A 21,808-nucleotide genomic window follows, 5' to 3' on the forward strand; every position below is an offset into this window, starting at 1 on the left:
CTCTTGGGGCCCCAGTTGGACCAGAGCTCAGCCAGAAGAGGGTCTCTGGGGTCTGGAGTGGATACCAGGCTGTCCTGGGGGAAGTCTCTGTTGTCTCTGTAGCCTGGAATCCTGTGGGAAGAAGAGTGTGAGGGGCTCTGGGCTGTGTCCCTCCATTTCTGCTGGCCTCAGCCTCCCTTTTACACGCCAGAGAACTGAATTACACAGTTTCTCAAGATTCTTCATACCTTTAAGCCCCAGGATCCTCTGGGGGAATCCTACCCTCTCAGAGGTCTGGGATTAGAAGCCGCTTTTAGGAACAGGCTACCTGGGCGTGTCCCCTCTCTTATTCCCTTCTCATCTGTCTTTTCTCGAGGCTCATGAACCAGGCGCTACCTTAACACAGTCCTTCCTTGACCTAAGTACAATGAAAACTATGGAAATGACCCCCATTCATACAGAGACACACTTAGTAGAACGGGCTCTAAAATATACTGCCTGGGCTCAAACTCAGGCACTTCTGACTAAAAACTGAGGCCTCGGGGAAATGCCTTCATGTGTACCTTGGTTTCTTCATCTGTAAAATGGGATGCAAAAAGTAAATTCTTCACAGAGCTGTTGGAAACTTGAGTCGAACAGTGCCTGGAACACACCAGGGTCCAATTAGTGCCCCTTTGGCTGTTGTTGCTGTGGTGGTCAAGCGCACATATTTGAATGATTCCCGTCTTGGGCTTTTGAAGTGGTTCTTAAAAACTCAGTGGATGCTGTTTCTACCACAGTAGCTTGGGCCTCGGTGGGCTCCCTTAAGACCCTCCCACACACCTCTCAGAGTTCTGTTCAAACAAGAGGATGAAAACTGGCCAGGCAATAGGAATATTCTTGAGTTTTAGTTATCACTATCCAGCCATCTGAACACCTGACCTGATGGGTCAGGAGTGACCCAGGTTTCTCACTTTCCAGGCCAAATCAGTGGACCCCCTAGGCAATCCCCATGTGCAGACAAGTCCCACACAGAGAGGTGCGGAAATGTCCGTGGTCCCAGAGCAAAATCTCTTAGCCAGACACACCAATACCTCGCTGTCTTTGACTATAGGTCCTTAGAGGCTCAGTTCAGTGGTACCAAGCTTTCCAGTGCCTAGACAGTGTTGAGATTCCTTGTTTACCCTCGTACATCACCTGTGGCTTTTGCCGCTCTGTAGATGATGCGTCTCCCTCCCTGGCCAAACACTGCCTCCGCTAGCTCCAGAATCTCTTCTTCCCACCCTGCTTTCCCCTTCAGGTTCCCACTGTCTAGTCTCAAGCTAATTCTTCTTGTAACCCCTTGTTCTTTCCTGCCCAGTGCAGTAACCTGGGATCCCATACAGATTCCCGTGCTTGGGCGATGCCTGTGAGCTTCACAGCGGTGAACTAAACATGTGGTTGGCCCATCACTCCACAGCCAAGGCCAAGATAAGTGCTAGGTGCACAAGGAAAAGTCAACACGGACTTATAGCATGAAAGCGTGGACTGATCCAATTCCAGCTGCCCACTGAACAAGTCCCTCGGGAAAAGTACTGACATCACCTTAGAGTTGAAGTCATCATATCCCCAAATCCGCTGCTCTTCCTGTCTCTAGTCTCTAAGGAAGGCACTCCCATTGGCTTTAGAAAACTAGGATTCTTGTACCTGCTCTTGAATTCTACTGGCCAGCATGTTGAGGTGTGACTTTTCCTGGACAGATGAAGGCCCATCTAGTCACACATGTAGATACAGCACCAAACAATAGACCAGGAAAAGATTCCACACATGTCTAGTTTAGTGTAGGAGTGAGTGTAATCAAACGCACACACACACGTACACACATGGGGAGGGGTGCAGCCCTCATGATCCCCTCCTCCAAACAACACTATTAACTGGCTCTTAATCTTCTTAATCTTGGAAGAAGCAGGGTCTTGGTGAGGCCATCCTCCACTCGTGTTAGAAAGTTAATGGCCCAATCTTCTCCAGGTTTCCTTAGGGTAATCACAGACACTGACGGTTCAATGGAGCAGCAGTCACGTTAGACCCAGAGGACAGCATTCTACAGCACATGTCTTATGCTACACTGTTGACATCTCATTTCTCTGTTCCCTTCTGCCCGGGCTGCATTGGCTGTGCTTCAGGACTTCCCTCTCACCAAGATCACTGAAGCTGATTTCTCAATGGTCTGCATGCAAATGAGGCTTCATAACCTGTGGCCAGCTCCGCCCCCCCCACCCCCTCACTGTACCAGATCTAAATGTCTAAGACCTGATAACACCCTGTTGCATGACCCTGTCCATACAACTGTGTGGTTCTATTATCTACTGTGTTTATCAGCGGCCATTTTCCCTTCTTGAGTCTATTTCTAGATTCAGTGTGGTTGGAGCAGCTGGAAGTCTAAAGAGACCCACTAAGAAATGCAGAATTTCCAGGACACACTTGAAAAAGACATGATCTACATGTCCCAAATTTTTTCGAAGCCATTTATCTCATTCTTTCCGTCCCTTCTTGGTTGAATTTTCAAAATCAAAGTAGATGTTAACAGTTTTTTAAAGCCCTTATCACTTTCATCTTCTAGAGATTCTACCACTGGGTGAGTCAGGTGGGTAGCAGCTAGGAATCACAGCCCAGCTCTGCAGTTCTGAGAACTTGAACAAGTGATTTTGCCTCTTCGAATCTCCTTTTGTCATCTGTAACATGAGAAAAGACATTGCTCATGGGACAGGTACAAGGAGTGAGTTAGATGTCAGAACTGAGATACCCAGGGCAAGCCTGACATAAGAACGACCTTCCATCCCACGGCTACCAAAATAGAAAGCTACGATCATGCATTCTTTCCACTAAATTGTTCATACGCCTGTCCTCACAGAAGCTCAGGAGTGGCTCTATCTGCAAGAAAAGCTCTCTTGCTGTCCCTTAATGCTTCTGAGTTTAGTATCTGAAATCCTCATGCAGGTCCTGGACTGGAGAGGCTCTGGGAACACAGCAACAGCCTGGGCAGGAAGGAAAGTGGAGAGACCCACTGTCATCAGTGAAGATCAGAAAGGACCACTGAGGAGGAGGGGAGGCTGGCGTGAGATATTGTTATTTGCTCAGCCTCTGTTCTGTGCCAGACAAGGACAGAGCGTTGTATGACCCTCACATTTGTGTCTACAGACAAAACAAATCAAACTGGTAGTGAGAAAACCATCCTTATCCAGAGTCTAACCAACATCATAGGCCATCCATCGTATCTCAGCACTTTAAAAAGAAACTGATGAAGAAGAACTAGCGTATTTACAAGATACGGGGAGTTTTTGATCCATTGGCATGCCTGTTAGATAAGAGAAATGTGTTGTCGGTATTCTTCTTTAATTCTGAAGGTAGAGTACTTCAGTTGAGATCCTGACTTTCACACTCATTAGCTGAGTGATCTTGGACAGGTTACTTAACTGCTCTGAGCTTCAGTTTCCTGGACTACCATAGATTGATGTCAGGGTGTTCATGAGGCTTTGTGAGTTGATATACTAAATGCTTTAAAGGTTTCTGCACTAGAAATGATGGCTGCTGTCACCTTGCTGTCATGGCGTCTATCACGTGGGCTCGGAACAGGCTAACGATGGGATTTTGATAAACTTCATTAGGCCTGAAGGTACAGTCTACACATTTTCTTTCCAGCTGGCTCCCAGGTGAAGCTGCTGGGACCTGGACAGCACTGTTACGAGGTACTAACATTTTGTTTTGTTTTGTTTTGTTCAAAGTTTATTCCAAAACCTCCATTTTGTAAAGCCGCATACAGACAAGAAATGAGCTTTTGTAGTGACTGAATCTCCCAGTGGTAGGGGCTCAGTTGATGTCTGGTGCCTAATGACTGTCTGTCCCAGTGGAGACTAGCTGCAACCTCCTTACCCCAGAAGTCCTCTGCAGTTTACCTGAGCAAATGGAACGTGGGATTGTCCTGACGTGGTCAGCCTGCAGTATGCATGGCTCTGGAGCCACCACCAAAGAACAGCTCCCAGTTTAACGATCACCCACAGCTTCCCCAAGGTGGCTCTACACAGCTCAAGGCTGGCAGATTAATGCAGAACCACACAAAGGAGGGGCAAGGCAATGTTTGACAGGGGCCATCCCTGGGGACAGCATTCAGGCAAATGGGATTTCACCGGCATCTGAGCTGTTGACACCTGCAGCCTCGGGACTTGTTAAACAGCTTTGTCTGGGTTACTTAGGGAATTTACCTAGGAAGAGGGACAGCTTGTGCCCACAGGTGACAAGCCGAGGCGTAGGCTCGGGCTGAAGGACAGCACCTTCCCCCAGCATGCAGGTGTAGCCTGACTGCCAGCAGGTACATTTGTTCCCCTCAGAAGCCAGTCTTCTTCTGGATCTGCCCACTAGACCACAGCACACTCATGGGGGCTGACACCAGCTTCTCTTTGCTTTGTAGGAAGGGGAAGAATACTCTTATTTATTGTGTGCGTGTGGGGGGGGGTGTCTGTCTGCATGTGTGTGCGTGTGTCTGTGTGTGCATGTGTGTGTGCATGTGTGTGCGTGTGCATGTATGTGTCTGCATGTATGTGCATGTGTCTGTGTGTGCATGTGTGTGCGCGTGCATGTGTGTGTGTCTGCATGTATGTGCATGTGTCTGTGTGTGCATGTGTGTGTCTGTATGTGGATATGAATGTGTACAGAGGCCAGAGGTCAATGGCAGTTGTCATTCTTCAGTCACCATTGCTCATGTGCTGTCCACCTTATCAGTTTGTTCATTCGTTTTGGTCCTCTGTTTGTTTGTTTTGAGATAGGGTCTTTTACCAAGTAGTCCAGGCTTGCTGACTGGTGAGCCGGTGGATCCTTCTGCCTCTGCTTCCCCAGAACTGGGTTACAAGCACACAGCGACATGTCTGGGTATTTTTTTTTTTTAATGGGTTCTAGAGATCAAGCTCAGGGCCTCATGCTCACAAAGGCCAGTGCTTTATCAACTCCAACCCAGGAGACCTTTTGTTAATAAACACAAAGAATCATAAATTAGAGCTGCCCAGCCTGGTACCATGGGGGTGCTTAAATTTAAATGAAAAAGAATCAACCCAAATTAAAGAGTCAGTTTCCTGCCACCATGGGCCTAGCCTTCTTTCAGATGTCCGCACTGGTAAGACCTCATGGAGAACTGCCAGGTCTTGTGAAGTGACAGGACCAGACAGCAGGGACCTAGAATATTGCCATCATCATAAACCTTGCTGTGAGACTCAATGCAAGCAGCGTTTTAGGACAGCAGTCAGGGAACTCTTTCTCCCCCTCCCCCCCAACACCATGAAAGGAATCATCACAGACCCAGGGCCAGCTACCTGCTGGAATGCACACCATGTTCCCACTTGGATCATCTTACTGCCAAACTTATTTTAATGTTTTTAAACTAGCATATATAACGATGGGTTTTATTATGACATTTTCATATGTGTGGATCATAATTCTGCTCATATTCATACATTACCCTCTGTTGTTCTCCCTCCCTGCGGTCCCACTTCCTAAACAGACCTCTTCTATATTTATGTCTTATATACGTATATTATTTTAGCCTAGTTTCCCCATATACAAGAAAGCATACTAGTCTTTGAGTATGGCTTATTTTGTTAACATGCTGACCTGCACTTCTGTCTACTTTCCTGCAAATAATTCACAATCTCATTCTTCTTTATGGCTGAACAAAAGCCTGCAGTGTATAAACACCACATTTTCTCCATCCATTTGCCTCTCCGGGCTGTTGCAAACAGTGCAGCAGTGTGCATGGATTTGACACAGCTTGGTGGGTGCTGACTTAGAGCCCTTTGGGTTTGTGGTTTGGCTGAGTTATTCAGCCCTCCGATTTCAAGTTTTTAGGAACCTCCATCCTGATTTCCGTCATTGATATTCCAGCCTTACACACCTGTCAAAAGCGAATGCCAGTTTTGCTTGCCCACATCCTGAACAGGTGTTTGTTGCTTGTTTTTCTCTACGTCCGTCATTCTGACTGCAGTGAGATGGCCTCTCAATGATGTCTCAACACATCCTTGTTGGCTATGGATATGGAACATTTTTCATCCACTCACATCTATTGGTGTTTCTTTTGAAAACTTTCTGTTCAGCTCACTTGCCCACTTACTAATTGGATGATGATGGTGTGTGTGTGTGTGTGTGTGTGTGTGTGTGTGTGTGTGTGTGTGATTTTGTTGAAGAAGAAGTTTTGTGGTTGTGGCTGCTGCGACAAAATACCTCAACAAGAAAACAAATCAGGAAAGAGTTTATGTTCATTCACAATTCCGAGTTACAGTCCTGCATCGCAGGGATGTCAAGGTAGCAAGAACTCAGAATAACTGGTTACATCCCATCTACACTCAAGAACAGGGAGAAGTGAATATACACATGCTCGCTCGCTTGCTCGCTTGCTTGAGCTCTACTCGATTTCTCTGTTCTTATCTATACAGTTCCCTACCCCCTACCTAAGGAAGGGTGCCACCCACAATGGGCTGGGTATTTCAACATCGATTAACTCAGCTAAGGCAATCCCTCACAGGCCAACCTAATATAGACTCTCACTCTGTCCCTTTGTCTGGTATGCTTTATGCCATACCTTGCTGTTTCTGCTACTGTGGCTCTATAGTATAATCTGAAGATACGTTGTGATTCCTAAAGCATTGCTCTCTTTGATCAAGACTGCTTAGTTAATCAGCATTCACTTGAGTTAAATTATTTTTCTACTTCCGTACAGAGTACCATTTGAATTTTAATGAGTATCGTGTTAAATCTGTAGATTGCTCTCAATTATATAAAGCTCCATTTGTGGGAAGGAAGCAATCCTGTACCCAGAGATTGAAACTGAGTTCTCACACATACTAGGCAAATGCTTTGATACTGAGCTACACCCCAAACCCTCTTTATAATTTTGACTTTGAGAAATTTTGAGATGGTGTCTTCTTCTGTTGCCCAAGGCTAGCCTTGAACTTGTGCTCCTTCTGCCTCAGCCTCCTGACTGGCTGGATTTATAGTCTATGCCTCCAGGCCTGGCTTAGACCGGCACTTCCTAAAGCAGTCATGTTAGCATCTCCGTGCCGTTTCTCCAGAAATTCCCACTATGCAGCTCCCTTCTGAGGGCAGCGCATCAGTGAATCTTCCCGACAGCTGTGGAGCCGATCCTAGGCATCATCCCCTTTTGCTATCCCTATCTGGTGGAAGAATTTTAGCCTTAAAGAAGTCACACAGCTCGTGAGGAACCACCCGAGGGCACAAAGGCCGGAGGCATGAGGAAGCGTGAGCCTAGACCGCCTCTTGCAGCCACATGCCCTGACTGGGGACTAGGGGCCCCGAGGTCGGAAGCCTGAAAACGATGCCCAGAGCAGTCTTGCTTCAGTATGCTTCCCTTCCTTCCTCCCTTTCCTTCTAGTATTTTCCCTGCTTGGGGCTTCAACAAACACTGCTAATAGCAAATGGTACAAAGATTGCTGGCTCCCTTCATCTAACTTGACTACAATTTTTAAATCTCAGAGAAACGTGGTTGGTTTCTTAACTTTCTGTAAAGGTAAACAGAGTCCACCTCTGCGGTTTGATTTCTAATTGTCACACGGCAACCACACATCCTCCCGGAACACGGTGTTCTGTCTTGATCCTTGTACGAGCAAGTTGGACTTGTTAGCATAACTATCGCCCCAAAGTTCGCCGATTCGTTGTAGTAGGAATGTCTAAAATCCCCCTCTTCAGGACTTTGAAGCATAGACAACACCTTTATCAGCCACGGTCTCATGCTCAGTAGATGAAAACCCATTCCTCTGTCTCCCTTTAACTCTGCCCCCGCTGACAGACCTCTGCCAACCTCTCCCACTGTGCCTCGCCAGAAAGTGGTACCTCAACATTTTTTGAGCATGGCGCGTCTCAGCTTGTGTGATGTTTTCATTATATTTAGTTACTCTGAAGCTTCTGGTTTGTTATTCACTTGTCAGTCAGTCATTCAGTCAGCTGTGTCCATCCAGTGTCTGCCATGAGTTTTGCAGTGCTGGAGGCTGGCGGTCCTGCATCCCTTAGATGGGGCACGAGCACAGGAAGTTAGCAGTCCTGCGTCCCTTAGATGATGGGGCAAGAGCACTGGAAGCTAGCAGTCCTGCGTCTCTTAGATGGGGCACAAGCACTGGAAGCTGATGGTCCTGAAACTCTTAGATGGGGCACAAGCACTGGAAGCTGGCAGGCCTGCATCCCTTAGATGGGGCACAAGCACTGGAAGCTGGCAGGCCTGCATCCCTTAGATGGGACACAAGCACTCTAACATTTTTGACAAATAAATTCAGATAGCCTTCGTGATTCCCACAAGATATGTGTGATTAGCAGGGTCTGAGTTTTACAGATGAAGAAGGTGAGGCAGAGAAGAGGAGCAAGTGTCTCAAGGTGACAAGGCCCCAAAATGACAGCTCAGGGACTCACTGTCAGCAGCCTGGTCCAGAACTGTGAGACCGAACTGTGACACTCTGCTGCTGTCTGTCGGTCGGTCCCTAAGCTGAAGAAGGGGAACAAAGGGGCCTCACATGGCTCCTGCTTGGCTCCATTGAATCACTGAACGGGGCGGGCCTGGGGGAGAGTGTAGAGTGCCTACGGGAGGTTCAGATAGGTCACCTGCAGAACACTGTGGTCATAAAGACGGTACTTGAGTCGGACTTTGGAAGCTGGATCAAATCGTGCCATTACACAGTGAACACGGAGGTAATCCAGGGATGGAGCCACTGGCTCTACATTAGAGAAAAAAAAAAAAACCTAAAGATTCATGGTGGGAGGCAAAAACCAGCCCTGGAGGATCAGGGCTGGAGCCAGGAGACCCTCCTTCAGCTATCTGTAGAGGAACAGCTGCTTCACTACCAAAATCTTCAAATGCTTTTCTTTTTCAAAGGTTTACTTATTTATTATATATACAGTGTTCTACCTGCATGTATGCCTGGAGGCCAGAAGCGGGTGCCAGATCTCATTACGGATGGCTCTGAGCCACCATGTGAGTGCTGGGAATTGAACTCAGGACCTCTGGAATAACAGCCAGTTCTGTTCAACGCTGATCCAAAAATCTCTCCAGCCCCTCAAATACTTTCCTAACAGCTGATAAAGAGCCTCATGCACTCCACCCTGACAGTGTGTCCTGGATACCCTGAAGTAACCACAGTTGGGGTCTGGCCTTGCACTGGGCCTGGGAGGCCCTGTCTGTACTGAAGCCACATTGGTAGACTTCTGCCCGGCCTTTCTGGGAGTCCAATATTTAGAATGCCATCCACGGGATTAAAGTATAGGGAAAATTACTGCCTGCCCACGTGGCTTCCGTCTTTGTGCCTCTTATGGGGGATTAGTGATGAAGATAGGATGCCCCCAGTGCCGGGGAGGGAGCAAGAGCAGGATACAGAGCCTGCACAGCCCTGGAGTCATCCGCACCTCTTCCTCTCCGACAGGCACGGTGCTAAATTGCCTCTCAGGCCTGAGAAAACCTCTGCTCTCCTTGGAGCCTTCGCTGGAGAGCTAGAACAGCTGTGAAGCGCTAGCCTGTGCCAGGGCCTTTGTCAGAATTCCTCCACTTGAACTTCAGGGTCACGCTCTCAGATAGGGCCCGTCTTCATATTTTACTAACGAAGCAGAGAGTGAAAAATTCAAGGCCTTGCCCAAGGTCACAGAGTGCCATTATTGACTGGCTGGAAACCAAGTGCCCACACTCACTGACCCCAGAGTTCTTCGTGCCCTCCTGGCACACCCCCGTAGCTCTGACATTACAGATTCACACACACACACACACACACACACACACGCCCATGCCTGTGTCTGCTGCCACTGCACCAAACTCCTTGCAGGCAGGCCTGAGGGCTGTCTGTCACTCATTCTTCTTGGTACTGAGTAGGTAAGAGAGTTAGGCCGATGTGGGACATAACGCCAAAGTAGAGCAAAGAACTATTCAGGATGCAGCTTCCTGCAAGAGGCCCAGAGAGGGGTGACAAGTTCATGGTCTACAGAGTGCAATTCTCTGCATCTCCAGGGCCTGGTGCTGCCAGCTGCCCTCCACCCCCTGTGGCCAAAAGGCAAGAGGTTTAATTTGCTTGGAAGTGACAGCTTTTGGTGTGCCCTGTGTTTGGATCCTGGAACACACAGGGAAAAAGCCAAAAATTCAAAATGGGCATAAGTGCAAGTTAGGTCAGATGCTATGCAGTGGGAATTAATTGGTAGCCGGCACAGCGTGGTGGGGTCCAGCGGAGAGACTGGGTATCTGGGAGCAATGAGGCCTACAGAACATATTCTCAGATCCTAGCACCCTGGAACCATCCTGCACCCCAGGCCAATTTCTACTCTCCTCTCCCCAACCCCCAGTTTTTTGAAATATGGTCTCATACAGCCCATGTTAGCCTCACACTAAGGAAAACAGCAGAGAATAGCCTTGAACTCCTGTTCCTTTCGCTTTCATCTCCAAGGTGCGGAGATAACACGAAGGCGCCCCTGCACCCAGAACCAAACCACAGCCTCATACACACTGCAAACACTGCAACACTCGCTGCATCCACAGTCCCCAGATGCCCACGCTTCGGCGTGGGGATGGGCATCACTGCCAGGGCACAGCTGTGACTAGCCCACATCTGCTCCTCTGCCCACCAGATGTATTCCTGAGTGTTGCATCCTTCACGGGCTGGCTCCATGGCAGAGCCTTTATGCTTGTCCAGTTTCTCTGTAGCTTTCGGGCCTATCCTGGAACTAGCTCTTGTAGACCGAGCTGGCCTCAAACTCACAGAGATCCACAGCCTCTGCCTCCCGAGCGCTGGGATTAAAGGCATGTGCCACCACCGCCTGGCTCAGTTTCTTGATTTTCATTGTTTTAATCATCCAACCTTCCTTCCATTTTGCTCTCCTCGTATGCTGTGTTGTTTTACAGCTGCAATGTAAAGGGAGATAAACTCAAATTTTTACAGTTATTTTTTTCCTGAAAAGGTATATAAGCTCTTTTGTTTAACTATTGGGAAATGCACAAAAGCATAAAAGGAAAAACTAAAATTATCTACTACTGCAGTACCCAGAGGTAACCAAAAATTAGTACTTAGGGCATCGTCTCGTGGGTTTTGTTTGTTTCTTGTTGTTCTTTAATACAAATAGTGAGAGTTTTAAAATATGTGTACTGCATATATAACTTTATACCCCTTTTATTTCACTTAATAGTGTCCCATAAGCATTTCTGGGTACTGCAGAACATTTATGCACATCATTTTTAATGGCTGTGAAATAGTCCATCTTCTGAATGTCCTGTAATTTGCCTAATGTTTCCCCAGTCGCTGGTCATTGGGATTGTTTCCAATTTGCAAATCGTTGTTCTTTGAAAACTACCCACCACGGCATGACTAAAACATCTATTTAGAGAGAGTGGATATAACAGGAGGAGTCTGTTTGGAGGAGAGCAGTTGAAAGATAATTTACAGGGCCTCTGATGGCCAATGTGAGCGAAAAACTGGCCAAGAAAACCAGCCCTTTCCCCCCAAAAGAGCCTTGCCCAGCCAGGCTCCTCCTACTTCCTTTTTCAAGAAGCAGTGCCTTCTGGGAACGGTAACTTCCAGGTCTGCAAGCTTTCTTCCCACAATCACATAAAGGATCTCTTAGAATGAGCACATTGGGCCTTCGTAGTTTTTCTACAAGCAGCCTCCCTCCAGGCTTCCAGCAAAGCCCCTGGCAAGATCAGCTGAGGCTATTTTTGTGTTTTCATAGACTCACGCACTCACGCATGCACGTACGCACATAGGCATGCACATACCCGCCTAGCCAAAACTGTGAGTTTCCGAAATTGAAACTAGAATTTCCAATAAGGGCTCCCTACCCATCTTCCCTGATTGTTCTAGAAGGAAAGACATCTCTGGGACACTACAAAGCAAGCGTTAGCATTGTTTTTATACGAAGGTCATTGTGCATGCGCCTGGCTGAGATTTCCATTTATGAGGTGTCTGTGTGTGCTTCTTTGTAATTGCGGATTTCAGGTTTTGTGCTCTGACGCATGTTTTTCCTGTGTGTACTAAACTTTGCCCAGGCAGGTTCCTCTCGGTCTTAAAAGATTGAGAAATTCAGTCAGGGTTCAGCCAGTCAGGCTCTGGCATGCCCAGGAATTTTGGTGAAGAGGCTAGCAAAAGCAGGTAGCAATTTTCCCAGGCTTCGCTCTTCTCACTGCCAAGTTCAAACCGCAAGGCTGGAGGGAGCCCTACAGTCTTCTGTACGACGCTCTTCTCTACTCACCCCTGAACCCCTGACACAGAAACCCCACCCTCATGTGACTGCTCCCGAGACGCTGGGCACCATGGTGTGTGTGTGTGTGTGTGTGTGTGTGTGTGTGTGTGTGTGTGTGTGTGTAACAGACAAGGATGCTCGTACATGGTGAAATGGGGATGCTACCATTTTCATAAGCCTCCAAAGCCCTTCTCTGCGGAACTGCCTCTGCCCCGGAAACCCTGAGCACTTGACTGGAACAGGTGACCCGGGCTCGGCAGTTTGCCTTGAGTTCTAGCTCTCTGCATCCTATATTGGTGGCCACTTATGCCTCTGTCACCAACTGCTAATGCTGCTCTAACAATTATGCAGGTTTAATTAATGACTGTCAGACTTCTTGCCATTGAAGCGATTTTTAAGTTAATCCCGAGCGGCTGCACGAAACCCCGAGTTGTTCAAACTCTGAAGGCTTTAAACACTAGAACAGACAGCCCCAGAGTCCCCTCCCCCCATTTATTAAGGAAACTGTTAATAAACAGGGAGCCAGTCAGTACTGAGACTGCTCCAAATGGTTCTCCTATTCATGTATTTTCTAACTTAGGTTCAATGTCTCCCAACTTCTTACCCCCTCCACAGAATCCCCCTAAAATGTCCCATCTTCTTGTATTTCATACCCTCTGCCCATACCCTGTGGTAAACCCTCCCTTCCCACAGGCTCAGGCCACCCTCTCAGCTTTGACTGATGCCCTGAGGGCTGGAAGCTCTGCAGTATCACCAAGTTCAGAAGCTGGTGCCCAGGAGTAGCTTATTCATGCAATCACCCATTCAGTAGACAAGTAGCAAGCAGCTACCCGGTCAGGCAAAATACCCTGGCTTCGAGTCCTCCCACAAGAGAGAGAGGGGAACAAAGGCATAGATAACAATGTATCCTGTATAGAGATAGAGAAACAAAGCAAGTATTCGAATCAAGGAAGGAGCTGCTTTAGGTAGGGCGGTCAGAAAGTTCCCCTTCCTTTGAGCCGGGACCTAAAGAAAGTGAGGCAGCAAGCCAGGAGGTTAGAGGAGGACTGACCTTGCCAATCATAACAGGAAATGCAAAGACCCTGGGGCGGGATCATACTTGACAAGGTTACAGACCAGCCAGGAGGCTAAGGAGGCTGGAGCAGAGTCCATCAGGAGGGCAGTGGGAGCTGTAATCCTAGGTGGGCAAGTCAGACACGCAAAGGAGCTTAGGTTATTTAAACTCTCAGTGATGTCCGTGTGATTGACCTTCTGCAGATGGGCCGCACTGAGCTAAAACACATTAGGTGTCGCTGGGCAAGGAAACAGTTTTGGAAGCTGGCGCTGCCCTGGTCTGCCCTTATCACCTAAAAACACCGAAGCTTTGTATCAATCCCTTCAGCAACTTTACAACCCGTTCCATCTCATCCTTCCGGATATTGCAGAGCCCTGGAGATGATTCCAAAGCCTTTCAGCCAGTACCCTTGCCAGCTGCTCCCCAGCACCAGCGGCACTGATGATGGAGCTGGCTCAGGGGGCATTTTGCTTCCGAGGCAGAGAGGCCCAATACTAGCCTGCTCCTTCTACTTTGCTTCCGTCTTTCTCAGGGTCAAACGTCTTAAGGGGGTGGTCAATGGAATTTTTTCTGGGCCCTTGGCAGGGTCCGAGATCTGACTTTTAACCTAGTTTTTTCTCAAGTCTAGCTCTCCTTAAGTCCTAAGGATATGGAATTTATTCACTCGTTGCAGCTGGGAAAGAATCATATCTGGCTATTTTTATCATTCTCCTTAGTCTTTAGAAGCCAAGAAGCACCCCCTAGAGTAAAGCAGGAAGCCCACCAGCATTCAAGACAAACACACTGGTAGGCTTAATACATTCTGCTGCATGGCTTTCCTGGGATGTGTTCAGGGCATCCATTCACCCCGGGTAGGGCCCCACGACAGGCCAAAGAGCCAAGTACACTCGCGTCTCACTGCATGAGCCAGCGAGTTTATGGGGGTCACTTACAAGAATGTGGGTGAGAGATTGCTCACAAAGCATGCGTGACTAAGGACATAACAGGAAGGCCCAGCACAGCATGGGTGACCCCGAGAAGCTGCCTCCCTGAGCTGCTTGCCCATCCTGCAATCTGCAGACAGTTCAACCGAAGATGGTCTCTCGTTTCCCCCGAGAGGTTTTGGTTGTTGATGATGATGGTGGTTTGTTTTCTGCTTATTTATTTATTTATTTATTTATTTATTTATTGCTGACTTCATAACTTTAAAGATGGGTCTTGACCTTTTAAATCTTGTAACTTCAGGAGCTTTTAGGGCTTCATAAAAGTTTTTTAGCTTCTAGATTCCTATGTGCCTTCCCCCCTCCCTCCCGGAGGCAGTGATACTCGATCTGGAAGGACACATTGTGCAGAACTTTCACTGATTCATTTAACAAATATGTATTCATCCAATCTAAAGACTTCTGGAAGTCCTATTAGATACAGCAGAACACAGGACAAGCCTTGCTGATGCTGATAGGGAGGAGGAATATCCGAGCAGGAAACAGATACCATTGTCAGCCTGAGCAGTGGTGATGCTACTGTAGAAGCATTGAAGGATACAGACCTAATGCCCCTCCTCGGTGTGGTTGGGGTTATAGTACAGACATAAACTAAACTGAGGACATGCTCCATAAAGTGTGAGAAGCTGATTTTTATTTCTAGGACCCACATAAAGAAAAAACGATTTTGGAAAATAATACATAGGTTGGGTCACAAATGAGCATACTCTGGGCCAACCAGATGGTTCACTGAGTAAGGCCACTAGCCCCTAAGCCTGGTGGCCTGAGTTCAGTCCCTGGGACCCACGTGGTGGAAGGAAAAAACCAATTCCCACAAGTTGTCTACTGACCTGCACACACCTATGCATGCTCACACATACACACACAAAAAGATAATAGATTTAAAGTGTAATAGAAAATTAATTGATCTACTTGATTATTGGGAACAAGGAGGGGTTTGATAGAAGAGGAATAAGGTACATATATGTCTACTATTTATAATATGTTATTTATTTCATATATATGAAGTTGAGACAATAAAAATAATTTTTAAAAATTTAATAATAAGCATTTTTACTTAAGTAACTGAATTTAGTAGCAAATCTTAAACTGAAACTTCTGGAGACATTTCTTTTACATGCTATAGAATTATGTCAATACCAGAGGATAAATGCTCTCTCTGAGTTGCATGGAAAATGCTAAAGTCAAAGCAATCTCCGAAGTCTACACTCAGCATTCCCTTCCTGTGGCAAGCATGATAAAGGTTCAAGCAATGGTTCTCTTGAGGTGTGTCAGGACAGTTGATAAACACACCTTGAGAGTGTCCTAGAGAGCTATCTACTATGTTCTTTGTCTCTCAAATTTTAATTTTCATTCATTTTTTTTGACTTGGCAAAGATCTAGAGCAATTTACATTTGAAAAATAAATAGATTTGTCTAACGGTTTCTGAACATATAAATAACTGCAATTAACCTTCTTTGGCCTTTGTGCTAGAAGGAAATTAAATATTGTTGATATGCTTGGTTTGAATATAGGTTTTGCTGATACAGGGCGTCTGTAGATAGTGCTTCATTTCCTAGAATTAATGTAAGAATGGATTGGCTTGTTTTTGTGCCCGATAATCTCATTTTTTTTATACTTTTTAAAGGGTCAATGCCCGTCAGTACATTCACATATCTGGATCTGAGCTGGAGATTGTTGGTTTGGGCTCGATTTATCTGGCCTTGATTGTTTAACCTTTGTATGTAGCATCTTCTATCCATACCTGTCATTGCTGTGTTTTCTATGTCCCCTGCCCCATGGCAATAGATGGCTCATGAAAATCTCTTTGTGTAGACTCAAACAGTAAACACAACAGAGGTCAACCATGCAGAAGGCTGTGATTTGTATGTAGACTTCTCCCTAGGTCATGTACGTGGCGAGTATGCCTCTATCAGATAGGAGCACAGGCAGGGTTTGCTCCTCCCTATCCAACCCCACCCTGTGACCCCATGACTCCTGTTCACACCTGATATGACAGACTGGCACCTTCTTTTTTAATTAATTAATTTATTTATTTAGTATAGATTTCTGCCTCCTCCCCACCACCGCCTCCCATTTCCCTCCCCCTCCCCCAATCAACTTCCCCTCCCTCAGCAGCCCGAAGAGCAGTCAGGGTTCCCTGTCTTGTGGGAAGTCCAAGGATCTCCCACCTCCTTCCAGGTCTAGTAAAGTGAGCATCCAAACAGCCTAGGCTCCCACACAGATAGTACGTGCAGTAGGATCAAAACCCAGTGCCATTGTTTTTGACTTCTCAGCAGCCCTCATTGTCTGCTATGTTCAGCAAGTCCGGTTTTATCCCATGCTTTTTCAGACCCAGGCCAGCTGGCCTTGGTGAGTTCCCGATAGACCATCCCCATTGTCTCAGTGTGTGGGTGCACCCCTCGCGGTCCTGAGTTCCTTGCTCATGCTCTCTCTCCTTCTGCTCCTCATTTGGGCCTTGGGATTTCAGTCCGGTGCTCCAATGTAGGTCTCTGTCTGGACTGACACCTTCTTTTTTTTTTTTTTTTGATTTTTTTTTTTGAGACAGGGTTTCTCCGTAGCTTTTTTGGTTCCTGTCCTGGAACTAGCTCTTGTAGACCAGGCTGGCCTCGAACTCACAGAGATCCACCTGCCTCTGCCTCCCAAGTGCTGGGATTAAAGGCGTGCACCACCACCGCCCGGCCTGACTGACACCTTCTTTAATGTCATCTCCACTTACGGCATTTTGGGGACAGCCTTGCATCTACTATTGGATTTCCCAGGAAGCAACTGTCTCCTGTGCCAATTGCCTGTTGGGTGTATCCATAGTCCAAGGAGTCTCCCCTCTGCTGTATGGAGTTCCCAGTTCTGGAACTTCACAGTCTGTCCTACCACTACCTTAGCTGGAGTTTGCATGCCTGCCTATAATAATATAAACTATCCCAACCTGCATACCTGGGCCCACTGTACACCTGGATACCACAAAGCACTGTGTTCTATACTGCCCTACGCACTGATGACGGAGATGGGCTTTTTTCATTACTGACACTTGCTATATATTCTTACCCAAACATGGAAAGTTCCTCCTTTGGTCTTAAAGCCCAAATTTCCTTAGCATACGTAACCAACGCTTTCTAGAACCAGGGCTTAGCGACAAATAACGCCGAGCCAGTTCTCAGTTACTCTGCTGCAGAATTGACTTTGATAGCCCATCGCTATAGTCCAACCACTTTTAAGTCAAGGTGATTAGAATCAAGTAGAATAATCTCTGTGCCCTTCCTTCCGTCAGACAAGAGGGCATGAGAATTTCACAGCACTGAAACCCCTACCCTGTAAGAAGCCTTGTGCCCTTGGGTCAAATATACTGTAGTAATACATTGCTCCTTCTGTCTCATTGGGCAATAAGTAATATGTCTGTGAGTGTCAACCAGCTTACAGTATTGAAAAACATAAAGGATTCTTTGTATTAAAAAATGAGTCTGTTTATATATTAAAATAGGATATTGTGCTGGACTTAGACTTGGGGTGGCTCTCTAGGTTGTAGTACAACTATCTATTGTATGCCCAAGTAGCCTTCCCAAGGGTTTGCCCAGCTCCAGCCCTCAAGGCCCCATCTTTCAGGGCTGAGGTTCCTTTTGCTCTAAGGTGCACAGAACAGAATCTGCTCCCTGGAGTGCTCACTTCTACTCCTCATGGCTCACCCTGGATAGCTGGATGTAGCTCTGTGCGGCCTGAAGCAGCCATACCTCACTGAACACCTCCCATGTGCCAGACCAAACTCAGGACGCCTAGTTGCTCATTTCCTGAATCTGCAAGAACTCAGAGGTTCTTGACCATGTGGCCTGACAGTTGACCCAGTCATTTTGCAGCCCCAGAACGAAACCCCAGAGCTATCTGGCTCCATAGCCTACGTACTTGGGAACTCTTATCTATTTAACTGAACATTTATTTAGCACCTAAGTCTGTGAAATCCCCTATCCCGAGTATTCCAGAAAGGAGCAGAAAGAAGCAGAACCAACGATAAATAATTATGATGACCTCACCCTAGAGATGCTCTTCTTAAAGATCTGGGCAGTGGGGTTTTCATCCAGGCCTATAAAAGTGTGGTAAGCCTTGACTTGATTCAGCCTTGCTATTCCAAAAAAGGAGAGTGGTTTCTATTCAACCCCTGTGCAAACCCAATTCCTGTGTGTAGCACCGGAGCGGGAAGGTAGCAAGAACCACCCTCACAAGTCCATGCCCAGGAGAACTAGGTCAGTATGCCAGGATCCAAGAGGAAAATAGGTGTGCCTAGAAAGTGGGGGCATGAGGTAGATTGTAGACTCAGATTTAAGCAATTGAAGGTTCAACCTGGCACATCCCAGCAATGAATAGAGCATATGTAGTGAGACCAAGAGGCTAGAAGTCAAAAGGTACAATGAGAAGGTAGTTTCAGGAGCTAGAGGGAAATGCCAGCTAGGCCAAGGAGCACGGCGCATATGTGAGTAGGAGGCCCCCTTCAGGCAGGCTGTGGTACTGCGACTTGTGGCAACCGTTTTAATGGTAGAACCCAAGTCTTGTGGGTGGTGTCTTTGTTGGTTATTTTTTCCTGATTCTAAATGTGTGAGAGTTTGTGACAACTTTTCATGTTTTATTAGCACACATTAATTATACATAAACAATGGACTCTTTATATACAATATATGGTGTACTTTGATAAGGACAGGGTGTCCCTAGAGCCCCGGCCAACCGTGCACCTCCCACTGGAAAAACAGTCCCTGGTGGACGTTGTATGTTGCCTCCTGAGTTCTGCCACCCACATCCCATGCCCAACACTACATACAGTGGGCCACATGTCATCTAAGAAGCAAACCACAAAGACGTTTTCTTCTCAACGACCCATTGATTTACTCAGTGGCCACACGACTGTTCCCTTCAGGTACAACACTGCTTCTTCTGTCCCACTCCTGGGGTTTTGAAGCCTCCTGGGGGACTTCTCTTCCCCCTCCTTCCTCTGCACTCCCCATTTAATTTTTCTTCCTAATGGGAAGCTTTATCTCACTGTCATCAGCTGCCTCTCCAGTAAGGTTCCTCATTCTACGTGGGGGATGTTTTCATTTTTATCATCAACCCAGTTCGTGCTAGGGCTTCAGTTCATCTGAAACTGATGATGTCTGTTCAATCATCCATCCTTTCTGACTAAAAGCCAGTTCTGGAAGGGGCTTGAATTAGACTCACAGTGTGAGTTAGTTGTAGAAAGAAATATGAAAAAGAGAGAGTTTAAAGGTATGTTGGGCTGCAGAGATGGCTGTCAGTAAATGTTTGCTATGCAAATATGAGGGTCTAAGTTCAGTTCCCCAGAACCCACATACAAAAGTAGGGCATGCTGCCACATACTCATCATTCCAATACTTGGGAGGTAGAAATATGGGATCCCTGGGGCTCATTGGCCAGAGAGCCTAGCTTAGCAGAGCAACAAGTCAATGAGAAACCCCATCTCAAAGAACAAGGCGGTAACATCTGTGGAACAGGACCCAAGGTGGTCAATGGCCTTCACACATGTGTATGTACATGTGCCTGCATACACACATACATGCACACACCACACACACATGGGGATCGGAAAGACACACACAGACATAAACACACACACGGAGTTGGGGGGAGATACACACACATGGAGATGGGGGAGAGAGAGAGAGAGTCATTTAGAACACAGAAGACAAGTGACAAACCAGAAAAATTTCTTCTAAGTTTTAGCTTTGAGATTTCTGACCAGCAAGGCAAAAAGGGGAAATGCACATTTTATTCTCACCATCATCATGTACGTGCAGGCATACACACATAAAAATAATACTCTTGTGTGTATTAAGTAACTCCTCACATTGGGTATAAGAAGTTGGCCTTTTAGTCCAGGGCTGGTAGCCTCAGACCTTCCTGTTGGCCTGAATCCCATAACCCAGTCAAGGAATGGGTCTAAGGATATAAGCATACTGTGCCCAGAGCATCTAGGGTTTCTCTAAGTCATGGTCACAGGCATAAAACAGCGACAGCATTTACTATACAAAAATGAGGTTCTGTATAATGTACAGATGTAGGGTCAATGACCTTTACCTATTGAAGTAAGACTTGGGGGTACTGTGACTCAGTCTCCTATGTCCCAGATGAGCAACCAGAGTCCAAGTGCTCAGTGTCCTGGTCAGCCTTGCCCTGGTCTTTAGAGAAACACTAGAAAGATGATTCACCCATGGGCTGTGATTTCTGGTCCTCTTGCAATCAAACCCCAGCTCTGCCTGACAGCTGTGTCTGCCTGTGCCCATTAGAGGCTCACTCACCTCACACCAGCTCACTCATTTGCAAAGCAGGGAGAGCAATCATCATCACCCTCTGCTATTTCTGTGATTAAATGAAATCACGCGCACTGAGCCGGTGTGCGCCAAGCCTGGAGCATCAGAAGCTCTCAAGAGACAGAGGATGGGGGCTGGAGAAATGGATCCATGGTTAAGAGTATTTGTTGATCTTACAGGGAACCTGGGTTTTATTCCCTGCGTTCATATGGCAGCTCATGATCACTTCTAATTCTAACTCCAGGGGATCCAGTGCCCTCTTCTGGGTTTGTGGGCACCAGGGATACATGTGGTACACATACATACATGCAGGCAAACACTCATCCAAGATTAAAACAAAAACAAGAACAGTGGGAAGTGTTAACAATTCATGGTCATGATAATGATGGTGATAAGGACAATGGTGATGATGATAGGTGGTGACTGTGGTGATGATGATGGTTTGTGATAGTGATATAGATGAATATAATGGTGATGATTGATGGTGGTGATGGTGGTGGTGATGGTGGTCGTGGTGACGATGACGCTGATGATGGTGGTGATAGTGGTGATGATGGTATGTGATAGTGGTAGTCAAGATGATGGTGGTGATAGTGATGGTAAAGATGATGGTGATAAAGATGATGGTGGTGGTGATGGTGGTCGTGGTGGCGATGACGTTGATGATGGTGGTGATAGTGGTGATGATGGTGATAAAGATGATGGTGGTGGTGATGGTGGTCGTGGTGACGATGACGCTGATGATGGTGGTGATAGTGGTGATGATGGTATGTGATAGTGGTAGTCAAGATAATGGTGATGAAAGTGATGATAAAGATGATGGTGATAAAGATGATGGTGGTGGTGATGGTGGTCGTGGTGACGATGACGTTGATGATGGTGGTGATAGTGATGGTAAAGATGATGGTGATAAAGATGATGGTGGTGGTGATGGTGGTCGTGGTGACGATGACGTTGATGATGGTGGTGATAGTGATGGTAAAGATGATGGTGATAAAGATGATGGTGGTGGTCATGGTGGTCGTGGTGATGATGACGTTGATGTTGGTGGTGATAGTGATGATGATTGTAGTAATAGCAATATTCATGATCAAGAAAAGACAAACTCAAAGACGTTGGCTGTCACCCTTTTCTCCTTACCTCAATCTGTCTGAAATCACCCTGGCCCCAAAAGATCCTGAGTTGGCATTGTCCATAGGGTAGCCATCACCTATACACGGCTACATAAATTAATTAAAATGTTGGCTCTGTATCTCGCTACCCACATATAATGTGC

General features: G+C 46.7%; 1 protein-coding gene across 3 annotated transcripts in view; it reads left to right on the forward strand.

Annotated features, from left to right (window-relative positions):
* Positions 1 to 21,808, forward strand: part of Btbd11 (BTB domain containing 11) — a 238,809-nt gene that overhangs the window by 156,213 nt on the left and 60,788 nt on the right. The gene's annotated exons all lie outside the window — the stretch shown is intronic.

Source organism: Microtus oregoni, unplaced genomic scaffold (genome assembly GCF_018167655.1).
Source record: "Microtus oregoni isolate MIOR12 unplaced genomic scaffold, Mior012 000001F_ref0000356, whole genome shotgun sequence".
In the NCBI taxonomy this organism is placed as follows: Eukaryota; Metazoa; Chordata; class Mammalia; order Rodentia; family Cricetidae; genus Microtus; species Microtus oregoni.